This window comes from Mytilus californianus, unplaced genomic scaffold, assembly GCF_021869535.1.
Source record: "Mytilus californianus isolate M0D057914Y unplaced genomic scaffold, xbMytCali1.0.p SCAF_21, whole genome shotgun sequence".
Taxonomy (NCBI): Eukaryota; Metazoa; Mollusca; class Bivalvia; order Mytilida; family Mytilidae; genus Mytilus; species Mytilus californianus.
In genome coordinates, this window is record NW_026262670.1 from 3,135,644 (window position 1) to 3,161,386 (window position 25,743).

Below are 25,743 nucleotides of genomic sequence, written 5' to 3' on the forward strand. Positions count from 1 at the left end.
TAAATGTATTAAGAGCAAAACATTTATTATTTTAATATTTCATTGAGGTAAATACTGTTGTGCAAACTGACTCAAACAAGTCACATTATGTTCTGACTTACTAAACGTATAACAACTTTTAAGTCTAGTATTGTCATATTGATTTAAAAATGTATAGGTAAGCCAGATAAAAGACTGAGGAAATTAGGTCCCCATAAGTCACAATAATGAGGACTATAAAAAAGTTTATTTGGTATATTCAATATTAAATGTATTTTGTTTTAAACACGGTCAAATCATGTTCTGACTTAAAAGAGTCAGTCCAAAACTAAAAAAAATTTATTGAAATATTTAAGCCGGGCATTGCCATATGATATTAAATGAATGTATGGGAACGTCAGATAAAAGACACAGGAAATATATGTTAAGATCCCCTAAAATAAATAACCATTTGACTTAATTGTTTCTAAAAATTTATCAAATAATAAACTCGAAAATGGCAGATTCAGAAGCAGTCTGAAAGCAAGGACTTTCTTGGATTAAAGGAAATACACCTAGCTTTGATTGGAAATTTTGTTTTGTAAACTGACTTTAACAGGTCAAATCATGTTCTGACCTCAAAGAGTCAGTCAAAACTAAACGTATTACAACTTTTAAGTCTAGTATTGTCATATTGATTTAAAAATGTATGGGAGAGCCAGATAAAAAACAGAGGAAATAATGTCCCCTAAAGTCACAATAATGAGGATTATATAAAAAAGTTTATTTGGTATATTCAATATTTAAATGTATTTTGTTTTAAACAGGTCAAATTATGTTCTGACTTCAAAGAGTCAGTCAAAAACTATACTTTAACTAATTATTGCAACTTCTAAGTCTGGCATTGTCATATGCATTTAAGAATGTATGGGAAAAACAGATAAAAGACACCCAATAATAAAGTCACAATAATGAGGACTATAAAAAAGTTAGTTTGGTATATGTAATATTCAAATGTATTTTGTTTACAAGTTTCATCAAATTATCTTAAAATTTTATTCTATTTCTGTATTTTCATGACTTTTTATACAACCGCAAAAATTAAAAATTTTTTGGTTGTATATTGGTATGACGTTGGCGTCGTCGTCCGGCGTCGTCGTCGTCTGGCGTCGTCCGGCGTCGTCCGAAGACACATTGGTTTTCGCACTCTAACTTTAGTTTAAGTGAATGGATCTCCATGAAATTTTACCATAAGGTTCAATACCACGAAAGGAAGGTTGGGATTGATTTTGGGGGTTATGGTACCAACAGTTAAGGAATTAGGGGCCAAAAAGGGGCCAAAAATAAGCATTTTTGTAACTTCCAGACAATAACTTGTGTGTAAGTGTATGGATCTCTCTGACATTGTACCACAAGGTTACATATCACAAAGGAAAGGCTGTAATTGATTTTGGGGGTAATTGCCTCAAAATTTTAGGAATTAGGGGCCAAAAAAGGGGCAAAAAACAAGCATTTTTCTAGTTTCATGACAATAACTTGTGTGTAAGTGTTTGGATATTTCTGAAATTGTACTACAAGGTTCCATATCACAAAGGGAAAGCTGGAATTGAGTTTGGGGGTAATTGCCCGAAACGTTTAGGAATTGGGGGCCAAAAAGGGGCCAAAAATAAGCATTTTTCTAGTTTCCAGACAATAACTTGTGTTCAAGTGTATGGATCTCTCTGAAATTGTACTGCAAGGTACCATACCTCAAAGGGAAGGCTGGGATTGAGTTTGGGGGTGATGAATCATAAGGGGGTTCAAAAAATTTGGGGGGGGGGATTTTTTTTTTCTTTTTTTCCTTTTTTTTTTCTTTTAAAATTTTCCATTTTAAGTTGGTTATTTCTGATTAATATTTAAAAGCAAATAATAATGATATGGTAGGAGATACACACCAAACAGGATGTGTAAATTATTATCTAATAAGTATTGTGCAAAAGCAAGAAATTTTCAATTGCACAGTATTGCACAATAGCAAGAAATCTTCAATTGCACAGTATTGCGCAATAGCAAGAAATCTTCAATTGCACAGTATTGCGCAATAGCAAGAAATATCCAATAGCACAATATTGCGCAATAGCAAGAAATTGTCAATTGCACAGTATTGCGCAATAGCAAGAAATATTCAATTGCACAGTATTGTGCAAAAGAAGATACTTCGTATAAATTGCTTATTTCTTGATCAATTTCAATGGGGTTTTATTCTTGAATTCTTGGGGTTCTTTAATATGCTGAATCTAACCGTGTATTAAGTTTTTGGATTTTGGGCCCCGTTTTTAAATTGGTCCACATTGAGGTCCAAAGGGTCCAAAATTTAACTTTGTTTGATTTCATCAAAAATTGAATTATTGGGGTTCTTTGATATGCTGAATCTAACCGTGTATTTAGATTCTTAATTTTTGGTTCCGTTTTCAAATTGGTCTACATTAAGGTCCAAAGGGTCCAAAATTAAACTTAGTTTGATTTTAACAAAAATTGAATTTTTAGGGTTCTTTGATATGCTGAATCTAAACATGTATTTAGATTTTTGATTATGGGCCCAGTTTTCAAGTTGGTCCAAATCGGGGTCCAAAATTAAACTTTGTTTGATTTCAACAAAAATTGAATATATGGGGTTCTTTGATATGCTGAATCTAACCATGTATTTAGATTTTTGATTTTTGGGCCCTGTTATCAACATTGTCCACATTGAGGTCAAAAGGGTCCAAAATTTAACTTTGTTTGATTTCATCAAAAATTGAATTATTGGGGTTCTTTGATATGCCGAATCTAACCGTGTATTTAGATTCTTAATTTTTGGTTCCGTTTTCAAATTGGTCTACATTAAGGTCCAAAAGGTCCAAAATTAAACTTAGTTTGATTTTAACAAAAATTGAATTTTTAGGGTTCTTTGATATGCTGAATCTAAACATGTATTTAGATTTTTGATTATGGGCCCAGTTTTCAAGTTGGTCCAAATCGGGGTCCAAAATTAAACTTTGTTTGATTTCATCAAAAATTGAATTCTTGGGGTTCTTTGATATGCTGAATCTAACCATGTATTTAGATTTTGGATATTGGACCATAATAGGTGAATGTCCAATTAAAAATTTTTAAGTTCTTAGACCACATTCATTCTGTGTCAGAAACCTATGCTGTGTCAAATATTTAATCACAATCCAAATTCAGAGCTGTATCAAGCTTGAATGTTGTGTCCATACTTGCCCCAACTGTTCAGGGTTCGACCTCTGCGGTCGTATCAAGCTGCGCCCTGCGGAGCATTTTATTCTTTTCTGTTAAGTTAACACATGGAACTTTTGGTTGTAAAAAATATTATTTTAAAGACCATTTAACATGATTAATTAACTCAACAGTAGCAGATTCATATAAAGGGGAAAGGGGGGGGGGGGGGGGGGGGGGGGGGGGGGCTTAGAGGAAGAAGACCTAGTTTTGATTGGAAATTTTGTTCTGTAAACTGACTTTAACAGGTCAAATCATGTTCTGACTTCAAAGAGTCAAACAAAACTAAACTTATTTCAACTTTTAAGTCTAGGATTTTCATATTGATTTTAAAATGTATGGGAAAGCCAGATAAAAGCCAGATGAAATAAGGTCCCCTTATGTCACAATAATGAGGACTATAAAAAAGTTTATTTGGTATATTCAATATCAAATGCATTTTGTTTTTAAAGATTTTCATCAAATTATCTTAAAATTTTATTTTATTTCTGTATTTTCATGACTTTTCTTTTCTGTTAAGTTTACACATAGAACTTGTGGTTGCCAAAAAAAATAAAATTTTAATAACCATTTGGCTGAATTGTTTCTAAAAAAACTTACCAATTAATTAACTCAACAGTAGCAGATTCATATTTAGGGGGGGGGGCTTAGAGGAAGAACACCTAGCTTTGATTGGAAATTTTGTTCTGTAAACTGACTTTAACAGGTCAAATCATGTTCTGCTTTCAAAGAGTCACTCAAAACTAAACTTATTAATACAACTTTTAAGTCTAGTATTGTCGTATTGATTTAAAAATGTATGGGAAAGCCAGATAAAAGACAGAGGAAATAAGGTCCCCTAAAGTCACAATAATGAGGACTATAAAAAAGTTTATTTGGTATATTCAATATTAAATGTATTTTGTTTTAAACAGGTCAAATCATGTTCTGACTTAAAACAGTCAGTCCAAAACTAAGTTTATTGAAATTTTAAAGTTGGACACTTCCATATGATATTAATGAATGTATGAGAACGTCAGATAAATGACATAGGAAATATATGTAAGATCCCCTAAAATAAATTTATCCAAAACTAAAATAAATTTATTGAAATATTTAAGCCGGGCATTGCCATATGATATTAAATGAATGTATGGGAACGTCAGATAAAAGACACAGGAAATATATGTTAAGATCCCCTAAAATAAATAGCCATTTGACTTAATTGTTTCTAAAAATTTATCAAATAATAAACTCAAAAATGGCAGATTCAGAAGCAGGGCTTAAAGGAAGTACACCTAGCTTTAATTGGAAATTTTGTTCTGCAAACTGACTTGAACAGGTCAAATTATGTTCTGACAAATTGACTTAAACAGGTCAAATCATGTTCTGACTTAAAAATATCAGTCAAAAACTAAATTTATTGAAATTTTTAAGTCCGGCATTGCCATATGATATTAATGATATGTATGGAAAAGTCAGATAAAATACACACGAAATACATGTCTGATCCTCTAAGATAAATAACCATTTGACTTAATTGTTTCTTAAAACTTATCAATTAATAAACTCAACAGTGGCAGATTCAGAAGGGGACTAAGAGGAAGAACACATAGCTTTGATTGGAAATTGTGTTCTGTTAACTGACTCAAGCAGGTAAAATCATGTTCTGACTTATAAGAGTCTGTCAAACACTAAATGGATTGCAACTGTAACAGTCGGGCATTGTCATGATTGTGATGTGATTGTTAGAATGTATGGATACAAGTAGGAAAAAAGATCACAAATATTAAGTCACAATTTTTAGAACTATATTAAAGTTAATTTGGTATATATTTGATATCTTAATATTTCATTGAGGTAAATCCTGTTGTGCAAACTGACTTGAACAAGTCACATTATGTTCTGACTTCAAAGAGTCAGTCAAAAACTATACTTTTACTAATTATTGCAACTTTTAAGTCTGGAATTGTCATATGCATTTAAGAATGTATGGGAAAATCAGATAAAAGACACCCAATAATAAAGTCACAATAATGAGGACTATAAAAAAGTTTATTTGGTATATTTAATTTTCAAGTGTATTTTGTTTACAAATTTCATCAAATTATCTTAAAATTTTATTCTATTTCTGCATTTTTATTACTTTTTTTTCTGTTAAGTTAACATATGGAACTTTTGGTTATAAAAAATATTATTTTAAAACCATTTGACTGAATTGTTTCTAAACAAACTTATCAATTAATTAACTCAACAGTAGCAGATTCAGATTTAGGGGGGGGGGGGGGGGGGGGGGGGGGGGGGGGGCTTAGAGGAAAAGACCAGTTTTGATTGGAAATTTTGTTCTGTAAACTGACTTTAACAGGTCAAATCATGTTGGGACTTCAAAGAGTCAAACAAAACTTAACTTATTACAACTTTTAAGTCTAGTATTGTCATATTGATTTAAAAATATATAGGTGAGCCAGATAAAAGACAGAGGAAATAAGGTAGCCATAAGTCACAATAATGAGGACTATAAAAAAGTTTACTTGGTATATTCAATATTAAATGTATTTTGTTTTAAACAGGTCAAATCATGTTCTGACTTAAAAGAGTCAGTCCAAAACTAAAATCAATTTATTGAAATATATAAGCTGGGCATTGCCATATGTTATTTAATGAATGTATGGGAACGTCAGATAAAAGACAAAGGAAATATATGTAAGATCCCCTAAAATAAATAACCATTTGACTTAATTGTTTCTAAAAACTTATCAAATAATAAACTCGAAAATGGCAGATTCAGAAGCAGGGCTTAAAGGAAGTACACCTAGCTTTGATTGGAAATTTTGTTCTGTAAACTGACTTTAACAGGTCAAATCATGTTCTGACTTCAAAGAGTCAAACAAAACTAAACTTATTACAACTTTTAAGTATAGTTTTGTCATATTGATTTAAAAATGTATGGGTGAGCCAGATAAAAGACAGAGAGAATTAAGTCCCCATAAGTCACAATAATGAGGACAATAAAAAAGTTTATTTGGTATATTCAATATTAAATGTATTTTGTTTTAAACAGGTCAAATCATGTTCTGACTTAAAAGAGTCAGTCCAAAACTAAAATAAATTTATTGAAATATTTAAGCCGGGCATTGCAGGGCTTAAAGGAAGTACACCTAGCTTTGATTGGAAATTTTGTTCTGCAAATTGACTTAAACAGGTCAAGTCATGTTCTGACTTTAAAAAATCCGTCAAAAACTAAATTTATTGAAATTATTAAGTCAGGCATTGCCATTTGATATTAATGATAATGTATGGAAAAATCAATTAATAAACTCAACAGTGGCAGATTCAGAAGGGGGCTAAGAGGAAGAACACATAGCTTTGATTGGAAATTTTGTTCTGCAAATTGACTCAAACAGGTCAAATCATGTTCTGACTTAAAAGAGTCCGTCAAAAACTAAATGGATATGCATAAAATCTGGTTCATAATTTTTGTAAATGATGGAGAGATTAATGAGTCTATATTTTGTTATTCCGACTCACAAATGTCACTATGTGACAAATTTCGGGAATTTTTCTCTCCTTTTGACTGATTCCTATATGTTGTATGGGTGCCATAACTATCACTACAACATGTACAAAGTCAGCACATTCTAAGGGACGCCATCAAAAGACCAATGTAGGATAAAAAAACTTAAATCAAATAGTTTGGGGGTGGTGAAAAAACTATGTGATGTGAATTAGGTTTTTTATCCTATATTGAACTTTTGATGTCGTCCCTAATGACTTGACCTATTACAGTATTTCTGTCTGAATTTTTTATCAATATTCTGTATTTACTAATTTAACTACATGTATGTTATTGCAAGTGTATTAATTAGCTTTGTTTATTACTTATATTAAACCAAACCTCTATTAATCAATTATCTTTACTCTGGTTATTGATTATATAAGAAAAACTCTGCCTATTACTATATGACTGTAATCTAAACTCTGATTGTTAACATCCTGGATTGCATATCTGCAAGACCATTAAACTCATGGTATACCCATTTTATTTGAGGATATAAAAGTATTGTTTTTTCAATATAACATTTTCAGACACATTGAATCTGTGAAGACAACTTTCAATTTGACTTTAGAAATTAAAGAGTTTGTAAGCAAAATGTTGGGGAAATTTAATTATAATTAAGAATGTTTAAAATTAGTTAAGAAAAAAACCGACATTAATAATGTTAAAAAAAATTTGAGGAGAAAAAACATACAAATTCAGACCAAATATGGTGACTTTGTTGTCCTTCAAGAAGCCGTACATATAATCCATAATATTTTCACTGTTTTTTAAATACATGTAAAAGTTGAAAGATAACTATCTATTGATTTTTTTTTAAATAGCTTTTTTCACAACACTTATAACTTTGTAATTTATGTTCCATTGTACACTTGTTATTCTTAATATCTTTAAAAATTGTTGTTTGGGAACACAATCTTGTCAGGGTTTCTTATGGTACCAGCATGACAAGTGCATTCATATTCTAAAATACTCTAAACATTAAAAAAAGTCAGTATTTTCAGATCATTCTGAGTCTTTCTGACCTTATTAAGTCAGAACATTCAGACTTTTATAAGTCAGAACATTCAGACTTTTATAAGTCAGAACATTCTGACTTCCAATGTTCTTCTCACTTCTGTAGAAACAAAGACTATCTATGTCTCAAATAAGAGGTAAATGCTTCATGTGGCTAAGCATCTGGGGTAAGAATTATAGATGTGTAATTTCAGAGGAAAACAAATATGCCAAAATTTTTTTTTTTTTTCATATAGATTAGACCGTTGGTTTTTCCGTTTGAATGGTTTTACACTAGTAATTTTTTTGAGGCCCTTTATAGCTTGCTGTTCGGTGTGAGCCAATGCTCCGTGTTGAAGGCCGTACCTTGACCTATAACGGTTTACTTTTATAAATTGTAACTTGGATGGAGAGTTGTCTCATTGGCACTCATACCACATCTTCCTATATCCATGTAATTAATAAGATGTGATGCATGCGAGAGGAAAATAATACTGAATAGACAATTCTGTTTGCACAAACACTGATAAATATAATATATTAAGGTGGTCTCTCAGCAGATTAAAATAAACAAGAAATAATTGTAACAGGATGCTGTTACGAAGTCTCCCAAACAAATTTAAGCTCCCATAATTCGTCATTCCCATGGTTGCCTGACATTGGGCAAGTTCCAGTACAAATTGGTTTTGTCTAGTAAAGTGATATGCATAAGTGACGCCTAGGGTTTGACCCTGCATGTCATTCAAATCTTCTTGAAATGACGAACAGGAATATCATATGGTTTACCTTTAGGGGTGGTGATCCAGAACATTTCAAAAAGGGGGATGGGGATGACCCCAATGGACTTCCCCTATATTTCATTTGATTTGTTTTATTGTCCTGTGCAAGAATGTATATGGTGTAGGGGTGGGGATCTCGACCGTTTACAAGTTTTCAAACATGAGGGGGTGGGGTGACCCTCAGGGACTCCACCTTTATTTCATTTGAATTGTCTTATTGACCCTTACAAGAATATATATGGTTAAGGGGTGGGGATCCCGACCGTTTACAAGTTTTCACACAGGAGGGGGTGGGGGTGACCCCAAGGGACTTCCCCTATACTTCTTTTGATTTGTTCTATTGTCCTATTCAAGAAAATATATGGTTTAGGGGTGGGGATCTCGACCGTTTACAAGTTTTCAAACAGGAGGGGTAGGGGTGACCCCCAGGGACCTCCCCAACATATCATTTGATTTGTTATATTGTCCCATACAAGAATATATATGGTTTAGGGGTGGGGATCTCTACCGTTTACAAAATATAAGAACATTTGCAAATGGCAGGGGGTGGGGGTAAACCTGGAGACTAGCCCGGTATATTTTATTCAAATCAATTTGACATTATAAAGAGGAATAGAGAAATGACAGGGATAGGGGTGATCCCTGGAGACTTGCCCTACATTTCATTTGATTTGTTTTATCATGTCCCATGATCATAAATGAAGACCAGGTGTGTGCATCACTTATTGTTCTCAAGTTATAACTTTAAAAATAAAAAAAAAACCTTGGGTTCTTTAGTTAAACCCCTCCCTTCCTTTTTCTTTTATTAAAATTTTTCCCATTTTCGTTTCATTATCATCATATCAATATTCACAATGATCGTTTTTCTCATAGGGAGAAACGAATCAGAAAGGTTAAAAAATCAGTTCGTGATTGAGTTTAAAAATAGAAAAATCACGTGACGATGTTCAGCTCGAAGCAATAATTTTACTTTTTAAATTGCACTGACTGGTTAATAATGTTAATATTGTTTAAGACAACACGAGTTATCTCCCGAAAATAACAATTCATTATCATAACAACATTTTCTGACCTGAACAAGTCAGAATTGTCAAACACCAGCTCATCTAAAAGACCACGCGTCCGTATTTACAGGTCGCGCGCCTTCATGAAACAGCAAAAAAATCACTTGCAAGGAACTTCTTTATAGGCAAAAAATATAAAAATGCCCATGAAAATACGGAGGTAATATGAATTACCTTTCTAAAAATGCCCACAATGACCTAGATTTTCACTAAAAATCGTAAATAATCAATATAATATTCAATGACTTCTCGTTCGAGACACTTCCAAAACAACGACTCTCAAACACGTGATCTCTTGCAAAAAACCACGTGATCGTATGTGTCGTAGATCGGCGGCAAATTCAAAATAACTTCTGGTTTGACGGACTCGAGTGAAAACTACGCAAAACAAAAATTGACGCGTACAGGTCAGAATTTCAAAACACTTTCTGACTTGAAGAAGTCATTTTATTCTGACTTGTTTATGTCAGAGCTCTGACTAGTAAAAATAAGGAGATGAGGTATGATTGCCAATGAGAACTATCCACCAAAGTAAAAATAAGGAGATGAGGTATGATTGCCAATGAGAACTATCCACCAAAGTAAAAATAAGGAGATGTAGTATGATTGCCAATGAGAACTATTTGCCAGAGTAAAAATAAGGAGATGAGGTATGATTGCCAATGAGAACTATCCACCAAAGTAAAAATAAGGTGATGTGGTATGATTGCCAATGAGAACTATCAGCCAAAGTAAAAATAAGAAGATCTGCTATAGTAAAAATAAGGAGATGTGGTATGATTGCCAATGAGAAATATTCGCCAGAGTAAAAATAAGGAGATGAGGTATGATTGTCAATGAGACAACTATCCTCCAAGTAAAAATAAGGAGATGTGGTATGATTGCCAATGAGAAGTAACCGCCAAAGTAATAATAAGGAGATGTGGTATGATTGCCAATGAGAACTATTCGCCAGAGTAAAAATAAGGAGAAGTGGCATGATTGCCAATGAGAACTATCCACCAAAGTAAAAATAAGGAGATGAGGTATGATTGCCAATAAGACAACTATCTGCCAAGTAAAAATAAGAAGATGTAGTATAATCGCCAATGAGACAACTATCTTCTAAAGTAAAAATAAGGAGATGTGGTATGATTGCCAATGAGAACTATTTGCCAGAGTAAAAATAAAGAGATGAGGTATGATTGCCAATGAGAACTATCCACCAAAGTAAAAATAAGGAGATGAGGTATGATTGTCAATGAGAACTATCCACCAAAGTAAAAATAAGGAGATGTAGTATGATTGCCAATGAGAACTATTTGCCAGAGTAAAAATAAGGAGATGAGGTATGATTGCCAATGAGAACTATCCACCAAAGTAAAAATAAGGAGATGAGGTATGATTGCCAATGAGAACTATCCACCAAAGTAAAAATAAGGAGATGTAGTATGATTGCCAATGAGAACTATTTGCCAGAGTAAAAATAAGGAGATGAGGTATGATTGCCAATGAGAACTATCCACCAAAGTAAAAATAAGAAGATGTGGTATGATTGCCAATGAGAACTATCAGCCAAAGTAAAAATAAGAAGATCTGCTATAGTAAAAATAAGGAGATGTGGTATGATTGCCAATGAGAACTATTCGCCAGAGTAAAAACAAGGAGATGAGGTATTATTGTCAATGAGACAACTATCCTCCAAGTAAAAATAAGGAGATGTGGTATGATTGCCAATGAGAAGTAACCGCCAAAGTAATAATAAGGAGATGTGGTATGATTGCCAATGAGAACTATTCGCCAGAGTAAAAATAAGGAGAAGTGGCATGATTGCCAATGAGAACTATCCACCAAAGTAAAAATAAGGAGATGAGGTATGATTGCCAATAAGACAACTATCCACCAAGTAAAAATAAGAAGATGTAGTATAATCGCAAATGAGACAACTATCTTCTAAAGTAAAAATAAGGAGATGTGGTATGATTGCCAATGAGAACTATTTGCCAGAGTAAAATTAAGGCGATGTGGTATGATTGCCAATGAGAACTATCCACCAAAGTAAAAATAAGAAGATCTGGTATAGTAAAAATAAGATGTGGTATGATTGCCAATGACACAACTATCTTCCAAAGTAAAAATAGGGAGATGTGGTATGATTGCCAATGAGAACTATTTGCCAGAGTAAAAATAAGGAGATGTGGTATGATTGCCAATGAGACAACTATCAGCCAAGTAAAAATAAGGAGATGTGGTATAATTGCCAAATGACAACTATCTTCCAAAGTAAAAATAAGGAGATGTGGTATGATTGTCAATGAGAACTATCCACCAAAGTAAAAATAAGGAGATGTGGTATGATTGCCAATTAGTAAGGTGCCCAATGTCCAAAAAGTCTTCTAGTTAACGAGTTTAAGTCAACGGATAACACACGGCTAATTGTTTTTGCAAATTATAGAAAAATCATTATATTTTACAATCATGATTGTCTATGTAAGTTCCCATGGTCACGATTTTCCAAATTTTGTGTTTTTACAGGGTACCTCCAGATACTGTATTGTACATGGAATCTTTAACATGAAAAATAAAATTATTACGCTCTTTGTTGGTGGTTAAAATAGTACTTTTAATATAGTTTGTACATTAAATATACGATATAACAAAAGCAGAAAGTATTTAAGTGATTTTAGTGTAATTATTTCAGCATTTTAGGAAGACTAATTTTTCCCGATATTTACCAACTTTTTATAGAAAGCAAAATTATTACGTGTATCATTACAATATTTTTTACTCTGATTAAAGCTATAAGACACAGTGCATGTGTGTGCCAAATTTCATGTGTGAAGTAAAAGTAGTTTTGTTGAAATTAGCAATTAAAAACACAAATTAAGTCAACATTTTGTCATTGATTAAACACAGATTATCCTGTGACATTAATCATTTTGTTGCTTACACTATTAGGTCATTAACAAGGACAGTGGTCACTCAATACATTTCTCATTTTTGCTTGTTGTGTGGTTGATTTATTTGTTTTGAATAGCCAGCTCACTTCGTAAATTGTTATTTTCTTTGGAGGAATATGTTTTGTGTCTGTTTTTCGATACTTTAAACTTTTTATTGAATAGATTTTTTTTTTACAATTGTAGTATAAGAATCAAATCGGTCGGTTCCGTTTCACACCTGGAATATGGCACATCAATTAAGTCTATGTTATGGTCTTGCATGATGTTTTCAACCTAAATCCCCCTCGGTGTGAATGACAACAAAAATATATCACCGTTTGTGCTATAAATTATACACCAGCAGACACAACTGCAATAATTTCAAAGCTGAATTGGCAATAGGGGGGTTTGTCCAAGCAAACCAATGAAGCCAATGACCTTTATGTGCCAAGCTGGCAGCAGGAATTTTTTTTTTCGAATTGACCATTTGCTTTCATCTGTTGCTACGCATGCTTATTTTTTTCCGTGGCTTTGCTGCGGGAAAATTTATTTTCACTTTTGCACACAATTATATCCTCAACTATCCTGCATTTCATGTTGCAGAGTATTCATTTTCATCCGGTCTTATGCAAAGTCATTAATTTTCAGTTCATACCAAGCCAAGTTATTGATGTTCAAAATCCTACTCCCCTCCCTCCTTTTGGAATCAAACGGTCGTCCCCTTACTGAAAGCTAATGAAAGGACGTCATCAATTTATAGTCTGAGAAAAGTATAATCATAAACATCATTACCGTAAAAACAAGGATTCTCATGCTACAGCATGTTTTACTAACTGATTGAATTATGTCGGAATTCTTAGAGAAAAGCTAGGCTATACATTCTTTATATGCCTGTACCAAGTCCGGATCGAGCAGGTATTTGAGTGGTTGTCTTTTGTTCATATCTGTCAATTTTGTTTTGGTAAATTGTTTTGTTATGAATTAGGTTGTTGGTTTTCTCTAATGAATTGTTTCGATTTTTTTATATCTGGGCCTTTTATAGCCGACCATACGGTGGGTTTTTATACGACCGCAAAAAATGTTTGCGGTCGTATATTGGTATGACGTTGGCATCTTCGGCATCGTCGTCATCGTCGTCCAAAGACACATTGGTTTTCGCACTCTAACTTTAGTTTAAGTGAATGGATCTCTATGAGATGTTACCGTAAGGTTCAACACCACAAAAGGAAGGTTGGGATTGATTTTGGGGGTTATGGTACCAACAGTTAAGGAATTAGGGGCCAAAAATAAGCATTTTTGTAACTTCCAGACATAACTTGTGTGTTAGTGTATGGATCTCTCTGACATTGTACCACAAGGGAATGCTGGGATTGATTTTGGGGGTAATTGCCTCAAAATATTAGGAATTAGGGGCCAAAAAAGGGGCAAAAAACAAGCATTTTTCTAGTTTCATGATAATAACTTGTGTGTAAGTGTATGGATCTTTCTGAAATTGTACTACAAGGTTCCATATCACAAAGGGAAAGCTGGAATTGAGTTTGGGGGTAATTGCCCAAAACGTTTAGGAATTAGGGGCCAAAAATAAGCATTTTTCTAGTTTCCAGACAATAACTTGTGTTCAAGTGTATGGATCTCTCTGAAATTGTACTGCAAGGTACCATACCACAAAGGGAAGGCTGGGATTGAGTTTGGGGGTGATGAATCATAATGGGGTTCAAAAAAATTTTTGGGGGGTATTTTTTTTTTTTCCTTTTTTTTCTTTTTTTCCTTTTTTTTTTCTTTTAAAATTTTCCATTTTAAGTTGGTTATTTCTGTTTTATATTTAAAAGCAAATAATAATGATATGGTAGGAGATACACACCAAACAGGATGTGTAAATTATTATATAATAAGTGTTGTGCAATAGCAAGAAATTTTCAATTGCACAGTATTGCACAATAGCAAGAAATCTTCAATTGCACAGTATTGCGCAATAGCAAGAAATCTTCAATTGCACAGTATTGTGCAATAGCAAGAAATATTCAATTGCACAGTATTGTGCAAAAGAAGATACTTCGTATAAATTGCTTATTTCTTGACCCATTTCAATGGGGTTTTATTCTTGAATTCTTGGGGTTCTTTAATATGCTGATTCTAACCGTGTATTAAGTTTTTGGATTTTGGGCCCCGTTTTTAAATTGGTCCACATTGAGGTCCAAAGGGTTTTGATTTCATCAAAAATTGAATTATTGGGGTTCTTTGACATGCTGAATCTAACCGTGTATTTAGATTCTTAATTTTTGGTTCCGTTTTCAAATTGGTCTACATTAAGGTCCAAAGGGTCCAAAATTAAACTTAGTTTGATTTTAACAAAAATTGAATTCTTAGGGTTCTTTGATATGCTGAATCTAAACATGTATTTAGATTTTTGATTATGGGCCCAGTTTTCAAGTTGGTCCAAATCGGGGTCCAAAATTAAACTTTGTTTGATTTCAACAAAAATTGAATATATGGGGTTCTTTGATATGCTGAATCTAACCATGTATTTAGATTTTGGATATTGAACCATAATAAGTGAATGTCCAATTTAAAATTTTTAAGTTCTTAGACCACATTCATTCTGTGTCAGAAACCTATGATGTGTCAAATATTTAATCACAATCCAAATTCAGAGCTGTATCAAGCTTGAATGTTGTGTCCATACTTGCCCCAACTGTTCATGGTTCGACCTCTGCAGTCGTATCAAGCTGCGCCCTGCGGAGCATTTTATTCTCATTGTTGAAGGCAGTACGGTTGCCTAAAACTGCTTACTTCCACATATCCTTATTTTTATATATTACAAGTATTACCTAAAATTAACATTATCAATGTTCCATGTAAATGAGGTAAGGTCAGATGAACTCTGCCACAAAGACATGTACACTTTGCTACCATTGCATACACCAAATATATTTGACCCACTACTTATAGCACCTGAGATAAGGACTTGACCACTAAAACTTAAGTTTGTTCACTGATCCATGAAATGAGGCCGAGGTCAGGGGAACCATATATGACCAACAAGTAGAGTAAGACCTTGCAAGGATACCATATATTTGTTGATGTGGTTCATAAGTGTTTCTCGTTTTTTATATAGATTAGACCCTTGGTTTTCCTGATTTTGGCTTATATCTCTGAAACCAAAGCATTTAGAGCAAATCTGACAGGGGTAAAATTGTTCATCAGGTCAAGATCTATCTGCCCTGAAATTTTCAGATGAATCTGACAACCCGTTGTTGGGTTGCTGCCCCTGAATTGGTAATTTTAAGAAAATTTTGCCGTTTTTGGTTATTATCTTGAATATTATTATAGATAGAGATAAACTGTAAACAGCAATAATGTTCAGCAAAATAAGATCTACAAATAAGTCAACTTGACCAAAATGGTCAGTTGACCCCTTAAGGAGTAATTACCCTTTATAGTCAATTTTTAACCATTTTTCGTAAATTTTTGTAATCTTTTACAAAAATCTTCTCCTCTGAAACTACTAAGACAAATTTAACCAAACTTGTCCACAATCATCATTAGGGTATCTAGTTTAAAAAATGTGTCCGATGACCCTGCCCATGAACCAAGATGGCCGACATGGCTAAATATAGTACATAGGGTAAAATGCAGTTTTTGGCTCATATCTCTGAAACCAAAGCATTTAGAGCAAATCAGACAAGGATAAAATTGTTCATTAGGTCAAGATCTATCTGCCCTGAAATTTTCAGACCAATCAGGTAACACGTTGTTGGGTTTCTGCCCCTGAATTGGTAATTTTAAGAAAATTTTGCAGCTTTTGGTTATTATCTTGAATATGATTATAGATAGAGATAAACTGTTAACAGCAATAATGTACAGCAAAGTAAGATCTACAAATAAGTCAATATGACCAAAATTGTCAATTGACCCCTTAAGGAGTTATTGCCCTTTATAGTCAAATTTTTACAATTTTCATAATTTTTTAAAATTTTTGTAAAATTTTACAAAATATTTTCCACTGTAACTACTGGGCCAAGTTCATTATAGATAGAGATAATTTTAAGCAGCAAGAATGTTCAGTAAAGTAAGATCTACAAACACATCACCATCACCAAAACACAATTTTGTCATGAATCCATCTGTGTCCTTTGTTTAATATGCACATAGATCAAGGTGAGCGACACAGGCTCTTTAGAGCCTCTAGTTTATAATTTTTTGTTTTCATATATACCGGTACTTTAACAGAAACCCTCCCTCTTTTCCACTGTTGGCAGTCTTTCTTATTTCTATAAAGCAAAGGTATACTCAGACCTGCTAATTCAATCCATTCTGCGATAGTATTACACCAGTTTTGGAACTAAATACAATTTTATGTGCTTCACCACTTACCAAAAGAAAATTGGATATTTACCCAGAAAATCATTACGAACACCTTCTATCAAAAGATGGAAAAATAACATGTTGGCATGGCAACTTATAAATGTTAATATCTAAAAAACATCTCTAGAGATCACTTGTATCGAATCTTATGTAAAAATTCCGAATTCGAAAATTTTAATAGGTCAAGGTCATTGTTATTTAACAGCTGAATGAAATTTGTAAATGTGCACCCTATAAGTACAAATGTTAATCTCGAATCATATTTGGCAGCATAAATATCAAATAAGTCCTTAATATAGAAACTATAGTTATAATCCTTTGAATTATTCGAATTTATTTTGCTATAAATGCATATATGTAGGGGCGGCCAGCTGTCTAAACTTGACTCTGCGTTTTCCTTGAAATTTTAGCTTTGACCTTTGACCCAAATTTAAGAAAATCGTGACAACTGTAGACAACAACGACATCAATATTTCGATGAGGCTTGTTCTTCTCTTTCCAATGATATGAATCACAGCCGTGTGTTATTCTGTTAACCCAAATCAATCAAATTCGTTGACTGGGCACCCTACTAAATAAGAACTATCCGCCAAAGTAAAAATAAGGAGATGTGGTATGATTGCCAACGAGAACTATCCACCAGAGTAAAAATAAGGAGATGTGGTATGATTGCCAATGAGACAACAATCTTCCAAAGTAAAAATAAGGAGATGTGGTATGATTTCCAATGAGACAACAATCTTCCAAAGTAAAAATAAGGATATGTGGTATGATTGCCAATGAGACAACTATCTGCCAAAGTGAAAATAAGGATATGTGGTATGATTGCCAGTGAGAACTATCTGCCAAAGTAAAAATAAGGAGATGTTGTATGATTGCCAATGAGAACTATCTGCCAAAGTAAAAATAAAGAGATGTGGTATGATTGCCAGTGAGAACTATCTGCCAAAGTAAAAATAAAGAGATGTGGTATGATTGCCAATGAGACAACTATCCGCCAAAGTAAAAATAAAGAGATGTGGTATGATTGCCAATGAGAACTATCCGCCAAAGTAAAAATAAGGAGATGTGGTATGATTGCCAATGAGACAACTATCCGCCAAAGTAAAAATAAGGAGATGTGGTATGATTGCCAATGAGAACTATCCGACAAAGTAAAAATAAGGAGATGTGGTATGATTGCCAATGAGAACTATCCGCCAAAGTAAAAATAAGGAGATGTAGTATGATTGCCAATGAGAACTATCCACCAAAGTAAAAATAAGGAGATGTGGTATGATTGCCAGTGAGACAACTATCTCCACTACGCGTTTCCAGGGAAACTCAATTTGCGACAGTAAAACTACTGATGGACGTCTGAACAGCTTCAAATAGAATACAGTTATCTCTAATCTAGTCTATCTTAATATATATATAAAATTAGTTTTGTCAAAGCAAACACTTTTGCATAACTGGTTAGTCGGATAATCTTTCGACCGATTATCAGAATAGCCTGTAGTTAAGTTGATTGATAAAATCTTTGTCTACAGTACTCTTAAAATATAAAAATAATATTAAAATGTGGTTTGATTGCCAATGACAACACTCAACCAGAGACCAAATGACATAGAAGTTAACAAAACTATATGTCACTGTACGGCTTATGACAATGAGCAAAACCCATACCGCATAGTCAGCTATAAAAGGCCCCTAAATGAAAAATGTAAAGTAATTCAAACGAGAAGACTAACAGCCTGACTTATGTACGAAAAAAAAATATGATATACAGCTACACAAGACTTCCACTGAATTACAGGCTACGACTTGGGACAGTCACATATAGAATTTGACGGGGTTAAATACATGGCTTCATGGTACGATGAATTGAAGTTTATTCTTAGCCATTATAAGGCTTGGCTTTTAGAATTCCTGTTTTAGATATTTTTAATAATCCAATACAACTATATCTACAGTAATAAATTCAGATTGAGAAAATGGAAATCTTCTGGATCTATGTGAATTGACAAAGTATGAACATTCTGTTGGGTATTTTAATTTGAGATGATTAAGCATGTTACTCTACTTCTCATATATATGTTAATTCCATTCACATAATTTGCATTTCCCGGTTTTTGAGTCGGAATTTCGTCTAAATTATGAGAAAACCTTGGACGATGGAAGTGGCATATTAAGGCAATATTAAATCAAAAATGAAATAATGAAGTAAACAGTAAAATTTAATCAGCTTATAATTGTTCAAAATACATACATGTATGATAATTATGTTCTAGAGTTATGCCCCTTTACAAATGGAAAAATTTCTGAAATTTTCATTCCGTTCTTTAACTTTAGTTTGACTCAACTAAATGTTATGAAACTTATGCACAATGCTTATTAGGGATTTTCCAGAATTAATTGTATGGGGGGGGGGGGGGGGGGGGGGCGGAAGGCACTTTTATTTAAATTTGATGGGTGGTGGTTATTTAAGAAAGATTGCTTGAACATTTAAAGGAAATAACCAATTAAAAAATTTTGCATGGTGGGGTCAAATAAAAAGTGCATTCCGACTTATGTCCCTTCATAACATTATATATGCAAGCGGGGGCATCATCTGTGTCCCATGGACACATTCCCTATTTATTTCAAACTATTATGAATTAATTTTTTAAAACTCTTACACTGAGCTTTGTATGGAACTATGAAAGGTTTTGACCTCTTTTTTTTTTTCATTTAATGACAATTATATAAAAATTCGGAGAAAGTTAACAAATTTTTAAACAGATGTGATGTAAACTGAAATTGAGCTATTTTACAATTTCAGTTTGAAGATCTATTAGTATTCATCTATTCAAGGTCGTGTCAATTTATAACTATAGATAAGTGAACATAATAGTCAAATTGAATTGGAACGATTAATAATTTAGTTTACCAAAAAAACTACAATGTTCATGTGAATATTAAAATTCTAAAAGGGGAGATAATCAAGAACTAGCTGCATGGTTCATTCTAGTAAGTAGCATTACACCAGTTCAGTGCTTTTTAATTCTTTTTTAACAGTATTAACACTTTTCACTCTGCAACTTCTATACAAAAATAACATGAAGAAATTACATATTTAATTTCATTTAAGAGTAAAAAGATAATAAAACATTGCAATCATTAAAATAGGAATTGTATATAACAATAGAGTTGTTAACTAAGAAATCAGCTGTATGAATGAAAGATGGGAGACAATGTTCTCACTAAGGCAGTCAATGAGTCATGGATTCATGAAAATTGGTCTGGACTCATCATTTTCAAAACTGATGATTCTAAAGATGCATAAGGATCATAAAATATTGTATCAACTAAGCATGTATATCATCATATCATTTTATAGCAAATTTAAAAAAAAGAATAATCAAATTTGATATCATTTCCTTTCTCTATTTTATCATGAAGACAAACAATAATTATGTAGCAATAGAATTTCATCTCACTGTTGAAATCACCATGGTCATAAATGAAGGTTCGCTGGACTTGCCTTCAGAAGTCCTTTGTCAGAATCCTAGGAGGTCTATGTCAAATCAGACAGCAACCAATCAATGAGAGATGTCAAAATGGTATTCAATGAGTCTTTATTACATGTTATTATTTCTACTTCAATACAAACATTCATATTTCCAGATTGAACATCTATTATTGATATTTATTTATAGACCCTTGTCCAGTCAATGTGATCCTCGTCCAGTCAACGTGACCCTCGTCCAGTCATTATCCTTGTCTAGTCAAGTTTTAATTATAGGTAAGTGTACATTATTTGTGAACTATATATATTCCTCTGATAAAACATTTATAATGGAAAATCCCTTTATTATCAGATTTAAAAAAAAAGGTTTATACTTGATTTAAGAGCGGCATCCAATGAAATTGCTTAGGGCTTTTCCAGAATTATTTGAATGGGAGTGGCAGGGGTGGGAGGGTGGGGACTTTTATTCAAATTTGATGCGTGGTGGTAATTTTAGACAGAAAGACTTAACAATTTTATTATTAAAGTAATCAATTAAAATTTTATGCATGGCGGTGTTAACTTGAAAGTGCATTCCTATGACCCCCCTTTTCCCCCCTGCTAACCATCATGGCCAACATGGCTCAAAATAGAATTTATGGTTAGAATGCAAGTTTTGTCTATTATCTTGAAAACTGCTATAGGTCGAGAAATTTTGACAGGCAGAAATGTTCAGAATGTTTACATCCACCTACTGTCCACTTGAATCGATCAAAATTGGCCTACAACTACTTATAGAAGTTATTACCTTTGAATGACCAATTGTACCATTTTTTCTTGCAAGGTCTACATGTCTGTCACACTGGATTCACCTGACCAGGAGTTCATTTCATGGATCAGTGATCAAGGTTAAAATTTCATGATGAAGTCCATATCTCGTATACCATAAGCAAAAGGTCAGCTATATTTGGTGTATGGAATGCTTGTATGGTGAACATGTTTGTCTGGCAGGATTTGCAGACCTTGATCTTATTTTCATGGTTCATTGGTCAGAATTAAGTTTTTGTGGTTTGGTCAGGTTCTCAGATACTATAAGCAATAGATCAGCTGTATTTTGGTTTATGGTATGCTTGTAAGGTAAACATGTTTGTCTCATGTGTCTTATCTACTTGGTTTATATGACCGTTACCTTATTTTCATGGTTCATTAGTCAGTGTTAAGTTTTTGTGGTTTGGTCAGGTTCTCAGATACTAAAAGCAAAAGATCAGCTGTATTTTCCTTTATGGTATGCTTGTAAGGTAAACATGTCTGTCTATCCACATGGTTTATATGACCGTTACCTTATTTTCATGGTTCATTAGTCAAGTGTTAATATTTCATGGTTATATAAAGATAAGATGTGGTATGATTTTACATATTTTACAATCATGACAAATCTTTGAAAATTATATAAATGCAAAGTTTTTAGTATTTGTTAGTTGGTATTATCATTTGATATAAAAATAAGGAGATGTAGTATGATTGCAAATGAGACAACTATCCACCAAAGTAAAAATAAAGAGATGTGGTATAATTGCCAATGAGACAACTATCTTCCAAAGTAAAAAAAGGAGATGTGGTATGATTGCCAATGAGAACTATCTGCCAAAGTAAAAATAAAGAGATGTGGTATAATTGCCAATGAGACAACTATCTTCCAAAGTAAAAAAAGGAGGTATGGTATGATTGCCAATGAGAACTATCTGCCAAAGTAAAAATAAGGAGATGTGGTATGATTGCCAAAGAGACAACTATCTGCCAAAGTAAAAATAAGGAGATGTGGTATGATTGCCAATGAGAACTATCTGCCAAAGTAAAAATAAGGAGATGTGGTATGATTGCCAATGAGACAACTATCTGCCAAAGTAAAAATAAGGAGATGTGGTATGATTGCCAATGAGAACTATCCACCAAAGTAAATATAAGGATATGTAGTATGATTGCCAATTCCAATGAGACAACTATCTGCCAAAGTAAAAATAAGGAGATGTGGTATGATTGCCAATGAGAATTATCAACCAGAGTAAAAATAAGGAGATGTGGTATGATTGCCAGTGAGAACTATCCACCAAAGTAAAAATAAGGAGATGTGGTATGATAGCCAATGAGACAAATATTCGCCAAAATTTAAATAAGGAGATGTGGTATGATTGCCAATGAGACAACTAGCCACCAAGTAAAAATTAGGAGATGTGGAATAATTAGGGCCCTACGGAATGGAGGACCCCCTATAGTGATCAGGATGTCCGTCCGTCTGTCCATCCATAACAAATTGTGTCCGCTCTATATCTAGAAAACCGTTATGATTTCAAAGTTTATACTTGACATGTATATTAACCAACACCAGAGGGTGTGTCATAATGTATGTACAACTTCCTAGGTCAAAGGTCAAGGTAAAAAAAATTGGTTTTAGTTGACAATCCCATGTCCTATGGTAAAGATCGTGTCCGCTCTATATCTTGAGAACCGTTATGATTTCAAAGTTTTTACTTGATATGTATATATATAAACCAACACCAGAGGGTGTGTCATAATTTATGTTCAACTTCCTAAGTCAAAGGTCAAGGTCAAAAACTTTGGTTTCAGTTGACAACCCCATGTCCAATGATAAAGATACCAATTTTTTACCACACATTATTCACAGCAGGGCCCACAGAGATGGCTCCCATCTCAATGATATCTAGTTGCCTATGAGACAACTATCTTCCAAAGTAAAAATAAGGAGATGTGGTATAATTGCCAATGAGAACTATCCCCAAAAGTAAAAATAAGGAGATGTGGTATGATTGCCAATGAGACAACTATCCGCCAAGTAAAAATTAGGAGATGTGGTATAATTGCCAATGAGACAACTATCTTCCAAAGTAAAAATAAGGAGATGTGGTATGATTGCCAATAAGAACTATTTGCCAGAGTAAAAATAAGGAGATGTGGTATGATTGCCAATGAGACAACTATCTTCCATAGTAAAAATAAGAAGATGTGGTATGATTGCCAATGAGAACTATTTGCCAGAGTAAAAATAAGGAGATGTGGTATGATTGCCAATGAGACAATTATCCGCCAAGTAAAAATAAGGAGATGTGGTATGATTGCCAATGAGAACTATCCGCCAGAGTAAAAATAAGAAGATCTGTTATAGTAAAAATAAAGAGATGTGGTATGATTGCCAATGAGAACTATTCGCCAGAGTAAAAACAAGGAGATGTGGTATGATTGCCAATGAGAACTATCCGCCAAAGTAAAAATAAGAAGATCTGCTATAGTAAAAAAGGGGATGTTGTATGATTGCCAATGAGAACTATTCCTCAGAGTAAAAATAAGGAGATGTGGTATGATTGCCAATGAGACAACTATCCGCCAAGTAAAAATAAGAAGATGTAGTCATTGCCAATGAGACAACTATCTTCTAAAGTAAAAATAAGGAGATGTGTTATGATTGCCAATGAGAATTATCCGCCAAAGTAAAAATAAGAAGATCTGCTATAGTAAAAATAAAGAGATGTGGTATGATTGCCAATGAGATATTCGCTAGAGTAAAAATAAGGAGATGTGGTATGATTGCCAATGAGAACTATCCGCCAAAGTAAGAATAAGAAGAACTGCTATAGTAAAAATAATTGCCAATGAGACAACTATCTTCTATAGTAAAAATAAGGAGATGTGGTATAATTGCCAATGAGACAACTATCTTCCAAAGTAAAAAAAGGAGATGTGGTATGATTGCCAATGAGAACTATCTGCCAAAGTAAAAATAAAGAGATGTGGTATAATTGCCAATGAGACAACTATCTTCCAAAGTAAAAAAAGGAGGTATGGTATGATTGCCAATGAGAACTATCTGCCAAAGTAAAAATAAGGAGATGTGGTATGATTGCCAAAGAGACAACTATCTGCCAAAGTAAAAATAAGGAGATGTGGTATGATTGCCAATGAGAACTATCTGCCAAAGTAAAAATAAGGAGATGTGGTATGATTGCCAATGAGACAACTATCTGCCAAAGTAAAAATAAGGAGATGTGGTATGATTGCCAATGAGAACTATCCACCAAAGTAAATATAAGGATATGTAGTATGATTGCCAATTCCAATGAGACAACTATCTGCCAAAGTAAAAATAAGGAGATGTGGTATGATTGCCAATGAGAATTATCAACCAGAGTAAAAATAAGGAGATGTGGTATGATTGCCAGTGAGAACTATCCACCAAAGTAAAAATAAGGAGATGTGGTATGATAGCCAATGAGACAAATATTCGCCAAAATTTAAATAAGGAGATGTGGTATGATTGCCAATGAGACAACTAGCCACCAAGTAAAAATTAGGAGATGTGGAATAATTAGGGCCCTACGGAATGGAGGACCCCCTATAGTGATCAGGATGTCCGTCCGTCTGTCCATCCATAACAAATTGTGTCCGCTCTATATCTAGAAAACCGTTATGATTTCAAAGTTTATACTTGACATGTATATTAACCAACACCAGAGGGTGTGTCATAATGTATGTACAACTTCCTAGGTCAAAGGTCAAGGTAAAAAAAATTGGTTTTAGTTGACAATCCCATGTCCTATGGTAAAGATCGTGTCCGCTCTATATCTTGAGAACCGTTATGATTTCAAAGTTTTTACTTGATATGTATATATATAAACCAACACCAGAGGGTGTGTCATAATTTATGTTCAACTTCCTAAGTCAAAGGTCAAGGTCAAAAACTTTGGTTTCAGTTGACAACCCCATGTCCAATGATAAAGATACCAATTTTTTACCACACATTATTCACAGCAGGGCCCACAGAGATGGCTCCCATCTCAATGATATCTAGTTGCCTATGAGACAACTATCTTCCAAAGTAAAAATAAGGAGATGTGGTATAATTGCCAATGAGAACTATCCCCAAAAGTAAAAATAAGGAGATGTGGTATGATTGCCAATGAGACAACTATCCGCCAAGTAAAAATTAGGAGATGTGGTATAATTGCCAATGAGACAACTATCTTCCAAAGTAAAAATAAGGAGATGTGGTATGATTGCCAATAAGAACTATTTGCCAGAGTAAAAATAAGGAGATGTGGTATGATTGCCAATGAGACAACTATCTTCCATAGTAAAAATAAGAAGATGTGGTATGATTGCCAATGAGAACTATTTGCCAGAGTAAAAATAAGGAGATGTGGTATGATTGCCAATGAGACAATTATCCGCCAAGTAAAAATAAGGAGATGTGGTATGATTGCCAATGAGAACTATCCGCCAGAGTAAAAATAAGAAGATCTGTTATAGTAAAAATAAAGAGATGTGGTATGATTGCCAATGAGAACTATTCGCCAGAGTAAAAACAAGGAGATGTGGTATGATTGCCAATGAG

The 25,743-nt window shown here is 33.4% G+C and overlaps 1 long non-coding RNA gene across 2 annotated transcripts in view; it reads left to right on the forward strand.

Annotated features, from left to right (window-relative positions):
* Positions 1-25,743, forward strand: part of LOC127731855 (uncharacterized) — a 100,641-nt gene that overhangs the window by 47,629 nt on the left and 27,269 nt on the right. For both annotated transcript variants that reach the window (XR_007995847.1, XR_007995848.1), the window contains exon 4: positions 20,551-20,636. This is a non-coding gene — a long non-coding RNA (uncharacterized LOC127731855). The remainder of the gene's footprint in view (positions 1-20,550; positions 20,637-25,743) is intronic.